The sequence below is a fragment of the Lycium barbarum genome, chromosome 4 (assembly GCF_019175385.1).
Source record: "Lycium barbarum isolate Lr01 chromosome 4, ASM1917538v2, whole genome shotgun sequence".
Classification (NCBI taxonomy): domain Eukaryota; kingdom Viridiplantae; phylum Streptophyta; class Magnoliopsida; order Solanales; family Solanaceae; genus Lycium; species Lycium barbarum.
Window position 1 is genome coordinate 32,296,967 of NC_083340.1, and position 6,671 is coordinate 32,303,637.

At 42.3% G+C, this 6,671-nt stretch overlaps 1 non-coding gene across 1 annotated transcript; it reads right to left on the reverse strand.

Annotated features, from left to right (window-relative positions):
- Positions 1-6,307: 6,307 nt before the first annotated feature.
- On the reverse strand, positions 6,308-6,413 carry LOC132638976 (small nucleolar RNA R71). The gene has a single exon (XR_009582028.1). It is a non-coding gene; the product is annotated as a small nucleolar RNA R71 (small nucleolar RNA).
- Positions 6,414-6,671: the final 258 nt, after the last annotated feature.

The window sequence follows — 6,671 nt, forward strand, 5'->3', positions numbered from 1 at the left end:
TATTATTGCCCTTCATAGGCACACATACACATATATCGTAGCTCGTAAGCATCTCTAGTCTCATTTTACTCTCATCATCATTTCTATCCTCATCATTATCGTTACATTTACATTATAGACTTACTCGTCATACGAGGAACATAGTATAAGCATAGTATATATCAAGGGTCGTGAGCTTATGAGCTCGGAATGTCAACCATGTGAAGACAACGTACTCATATAGAGGAATTTAGGAATTTGGCCAAGAACCATGCCTTATGAAAGAAGGGTTAGCCTTACATACCTTTCCGTCGAACTATTCTATGCTTGCACGTCCCCTTCCAATGCTAGCGTTTATACCTTCATTAATATCATAACAATGGCCATTAGTCATTCACATTATCCACATTATCTAGAATTCCTCAATTTGCCTCTAATTCACCCACATACATGATTATAGCACCCATCTTCGTCCATTCGTCTAAAGTGTTTAGTTCATGATCTTAATACCATTTATAGCACATTCATATCACAACACAACAACATTCATAACTCAATTCAAACTATTTCTCAAAATGTCACTATTCATCATTCATGACCTAGTTGACCACATTTTCTACAATTCATGTATTTTAATTCCCCAATACCTCAAGCATCTTGTTAAAATCATGAATCTTACCTTAGAAGTTGTAGGAACAAGCTTTGGTTGATAATACTCTTCTTTGAGCAAAACCCTAATTTTTCTCCATTTGGATTTCTTGACTTGGATGATCCTTGATGATTCCCTTATCCTTGATTTACTTGTCTTAATGTTATGGATGACTTATAATCCTTGAAAACTCATAAAATAAATGTAGAGGGAAGTTCTAGAGAGAAGTGGTGTAAAGTTGTAAATGAAATAAGACAAGTCTTGATCCTCATATTTAATGAATTGAAAAATCTGTGCTGGGTGAACAGTGGTCGTCCATGGAGGTTTACGGTCCGTATTTCAGTTTATGGACCGTCCCTCGTGGTCGTTTTTAAGCTTAAGCAGACCCAGAAACTTCTGCCTGCATGCATGGTGATTTACGACCATGGTTTACGGGCCATAAATCACTTTACGGTCCGTCCACCAGGTCGTATTATACCTCTTCCTCAGCTGGCAGAAAGTAGAAGTTTGGTATGCCAGTTTACGACCTGGCAGTTTACGGACCGTATACCAGTTTACGGTCCGTATTTGCACTTTACGACCACTGGCAGAAAGCTGAAGCTTTTGCATGGCAGTTTACGACTGCCAGTTTACGGACCGTATTGCACTTTACGGTCCGTATTTTGCAATATACGACCACTGGGCAGTTTTGCCAACTTTCAATTTTTCTCATTTCTCGACTTTTCATTCTAATCATCCACATCCCTTTACATACATTTCCCATGAAACATTATACACTCGCACACCTCATTAGTTCATTTACTTGCGTACCAACTAGAAATTTTCTGAGGTATAACAGTTTCTCTTCGAGATAAACACCGCACATATTTGGCTCGAAGAGCACTGGCCTTCTCGACATTAGTCACGTCGGCTTTATACCGGTCCAACATATCATCATACCCCGCGATCTGGTCAAGGGCTCTTTAATGTTCAGCCAGCAGACTGGTGATATACCAACCCAGTCTATCCCGCTCAGCCTCGGCAGCAGCAAGTGAAGACCTAAGTCTGTTTAATTGCTCCACCGTCACCCGAAGCTGCTCTCTGAGAGCATCCCACTCGGCTACAACACCTATTGTCATCTCTTGTAGAGTATTGAGTTCGGGTTTGATCCCATCAAGCTCTGCCCGAAGTTGATCAATCTGGCTAACGTATGCCCGGGCTTGAGAAGGAGGGGCATTAGCATCGGCTATTAAAGGTTTATTATAGACTTCGAAAGACCTTACCTTCTCTGTCAGCTAGTCATTCTCCCGCTTGGCCTCGGTAGCCTTGTTTCGAGCCGCTGCCAAATCTGATTTAAGGGTAGAAAGGTCAGGGAGAGACGAGATATATTCCAATTTCTGCCCGTACAAATCCATGAGCTCATCCACCTCCTCAGTTTTCCTTTTGAGCTCCTCCTTAAGCCGATCCACTTCATTCCTAAATCGGTGAAAGCTTTCATAATGAAGCACGGAGGCCTATAAGGGAAAGAGGAGCAGTTATTAAGATAGGGCAAGAAAATAAAGCTAAGTAAAAAAACGAAGGAACATGACATACTCGGTTCAAAGCTTGTTGAGCCTCGTTGAAAAGGCAGGATTCGCTAACTTCAGCCATCTTCTTCCGGTCTTCTTGCGACACCAGAGGGTACAGATAGCTGGCTACCCCGACCGGCCCTGACAACATATTCATATCGGCCGGCACCTTAAAAGAGATCAATCTCTTCCGATTTGGATCGGCGCTGGGGGCAGGAAAGACTTTTTCCAATCTGGGACCGGAATTAACCCCGAAACAGTCGGACACGGGGATGGATAAATGTTCGAAGCCCGACATGCCAGGCATGGGTACCTCATAACTCCTATAACTAGTTGTCACTTCTGGCCCTATTGACCCCTCGGTCATTTTGCTTTTGGCTTTACATCATCGGAGGAAATATCCACCAATCGAGGTGGCGAGTCCTGTATGCAAATAATTCTATCAGCCGAAGCCACGGCTTATATCGGAAGGACAGAACCAATATCATACAAAGGTGGAATGTTAAGTACCTTTGAACCCAGTACGGAGGGAACTGTCTTCGATCCAGAGGCTGTGGTTGGGAGTCGTCCCGGGTCTCGAATGGGAGCAGGCTCGGTGGTAGCGTCTTTGGACGTCCCGATCTTCAACCTGACGCGCCCTACATCCATCGGTCTCGGGATATCCCTCGAACCCTCTGCATCGAAGTTGAGCTTTCCACCAAGGGTGGAGTAATCTCTGCAGAACCGGTCAGCTCTTGATTGAGGCCCTCATCGGTAAGTTTTTGCTTGCCCAACACCTGGTGTTTATCATCGAAATGATCTGATAGTTGACCAACGACGTTAACGTCCAGGGCTCGGGCCGAGACATCTTCCGAAGAGGTCTCTTTGATTGTGAGCCTCGATCTTTTCCTGGCCTCGGAAGGAGCTCGAGAAGCCTCGGAGGACCGTGTTTTCTTCCTCTCTGCCTTGTCTCCCTGGTCAAGAGCTTCGATATTTTTTTCATCAGCCGAGGCCTCAGCAGCCTCTTGACCCCGAATTTTGGTAGCCTTTCATAGACCTGTAAAGGAAAAAAGAATAGTTTAAACTCATCAAACATAGCATAGCACGTAAGGAAAATGGAGCAGCGCTCTGAGGGGAGGACTTACTGTGATTTACGGCCTCCCACTGGGACCGAGACAAATGTCGCCAGTTGCGGTCGACATAGGTAAGTTGGGAACAGATCTTCCCGATCCATTGATCAATGTTCGAAACTGCACTGAGGCTTCGAATAAGTGTTATATACATACGAGCAAATCAAAGGGTCAGTGTAGGTTCAGACATATGATCATACCATACCAAACTAAAGGTACTTACGGGTTGGTTTCCATTTCTCAGGAAATGGCAACTTTTCAGCAGGAATCAGATCCTTTGTTCTGATTCGGAAAAATCTACCCTGCCAACCTTGGTCTCTATCTTTATCAAGACCGGAGAAGGGTGGCTTTTTGGCTCGCTTAGTGAGTTTAATCATACCCCCTCAGAAGACACGGGGACTGTACAGCCAGAGTAGATGGTGCACCGTGAAGGGAATATTCACGTTTATAGTGAAGTAACGGAGAAACACAACAATCCTCCAAAATGACGGATGAATCTGGCCGAGGCAAATATCATACCGTTTGCAAAAATCTACTACTACGGGATCGAGTGTGCTAAATGTGAAAGGGTAGGTATAAACGCTTAAATTCCCTTCCCCGTAGGTCGTTACAGCACCATTCTAATCGGGAATAATGACCTCCATACCTTTCCACTCATAGTCTTCCTTGATCTGTTCGAGTTTAATGGGGGGTATCGTGCACAAATAGTCCGATATATCGACACCTCGATCCCCTTGTTGAGAAGGTTTCTCGACCTTGAAATCCCGAATGGTCGCATAATCTTGTGGAATGAAATCCGTCAATACAGGCTCTGGTTTTGGAATCGAGGAGGTCTCGCCGATTTTTGCTTTTGAAGATTTGCTCGTCATTACGGAAATGTGAAAGTATAAGGGCTTGTATGAAGGTTTGAAGATTGGGTAAAAAATTGATAAGGAGATATGAAGATTTGAAGATATGAAGGTTAGTGTATCCAAAGTATACGAAGGTAAAAATTTCTTTGGTAAAAATCAGAAAAGTAAAAAAGTGAAAAGGGAAGCCTGTTTTTATAGAGTGGTGATGTGCCGCGGATTTTTGGCACATTCGACGCCTTTTTACTATGAAATTTGGTTGTTTTCAAGTAAGTCTGGTGCTCGTTAATATGTTTTGTTGTGTTTTAGGAAAATAATGGTTCAAAAGCAAAAAGCAAAGAACAAAGGAAAAACTGGCCAGAAATAAAGAATCGACGTTCCGTCGATCAGTCGTCGAACCGTCTTTTGAAGCATCGATAAGCTCGATTTTCCAGTGATGACAAAGTTGAAGAAGACAAAGGATGGAGGCATCGACGAAGCGTCGAACTGATCGACGTTTCGTCGTTTGTGTCGTCAAGCAGGATCTCTCAACAAGAGGAGACAAAGATGGAATACTCGACAGAGCGTCGAACTGGTCGACGGCACCGTCGAATGGAACACATTGCTGAAGGCATAAAGGATGAAGAAATCGACGGATCGTCGAACGATCGATGGTCCGTCGATCTTCCTATCGGGGGCAATTTTGTCAGTTTCTGCTGTGCGTTTTTGGAGCCTATTTAAAGAACATTTTAGGTTTTTCTTTGCATCCAGATTTTATTATAACCACTTAAAAAGTTCCTTTGGTGGGTGAGCATTGAATACTCCCCTTTTGGAGCTTAGTGAAGACAACAAGATTCCATTTTCCATCATCTTTATTACACTTTGTAAGCTTTATGTCTCATTTATTGCTTCCTACTTTTGAGACCATAATGTGTGAGTAGTTTCTTTAATCAAAGTTGTGGACCCAAATGATGGGTGTTATGTAATGGGTATCTAACATTCTATATATATATATATATATATATAATGGGTTGTGATGTGTTTTATTATTTCTCGTATTTATTGTTCTATAAGTGGTTGCAAACACTTGTTCATGCACAAACCCTAGTTTATTTGGAAAGATGAACTAGGGTGTGATTTGAAATAATATAACAAGGACTCGGGGCGCTAACCCTCATTTAATGAACTCGCTTAGGGATAAGATGAGCTCTACTTGGCATATTTAATCAACCTTAATTATAACTTTTCTGCATTTGGGAAAATCATGAAAAGAAATACTTTCTAACTATTGGAAAATATTAGAACGTGTATTAGAGATTAAGTGCATACATAACCTCGACCCATTAGAAATATATCATATTGACACCCATAGCATAACATCTAATCATCGCGGGGACACAACTTTGGTTCTCAAAATCTAAAAAAATTCTAAACACTTCAAAATAGTTGTTCCAAACCAAATCTCTTTTCAAACTGTCCGGAATAGGATTAAAGCCTTTAAAGAATAGTATCGCATACAATTAGTATCCTTTTCTCTCCATATTCCCTGTGGGATTCGAACCCAACCTTATTTGGGTTACTATATTTGACAACGTCCGCTTTACGCCATTAATAGGTGTAATTTGAGCATATCAAATTTTGGTACCGTTGCCGGGGAATACGGTCTTGAAATTACTGATTGTGCGTACTCTTCTTTAAAACTTTTTCTATTCCATCACACCTTGTTTGCTGTTGTGGTGAACCAGGTGAACAGGGCTGGAAGACAGAATCGCAATCAGGGAAACTAAGGTGGACTCTAAGTGAACCCACCTGCACCAGAAGAGGACAAAGAGGAGAATATATTTGCGGAATTCATCAATGAGGCTGATTATGCTTCTGCTGTGGTACCTCCTAGGACTGGAAATGCTATGTTCAAAATTGATAGTTCTATCTATCAGCTGATGAAACTTGAAGGTTATTTTCGAAATTCTTTGGAGGATTGTCCACTTCGATATTTGAAGAACTTCCTGCACGTGTGTGCTCAAAAATCCCAAGGTACTGTTTCTGCTGATGCACTGCGGTTACGGGTCTTCAAATATTCCTTGGCTGGCCAAGCAAGGGAATGGTATGAAAAGCTTCCCAGCAATTCTATTCATACCTGGAGCGAGCTAGCCAACACATTTCTGAAGAAGTGGTTCCCACCGAGCAAAAAGGCTGAACTTCGAGATAAGATCTTTGAGTTCAAACAGCTCCCGGGGGAACAATTATATTCGACATGGGAGCGGTTCAAGTATTATCTAGCTCAATCTCCAACTCACGGGTTTCCGGATGCTATTCTCACGGAAAAATTCTACAAGGGCTTAGATACAATGAATCAGATCGCTGTCAATACTGTCGCAGGAGGATGCTTCATGGACAAGTCATTTATCGTTATCACCCGTTTTCTTAATAAACTCACCACCCACAATCAAGCTTGGCATTCAATTGATAGTGAGAGTCTCTCTTATGGTAGTCCATCACTAGCTGCCGTTGCAAAAGAAAACCATGAGAGAGATCATGCCTTTGCTCAATTGCAAACCAC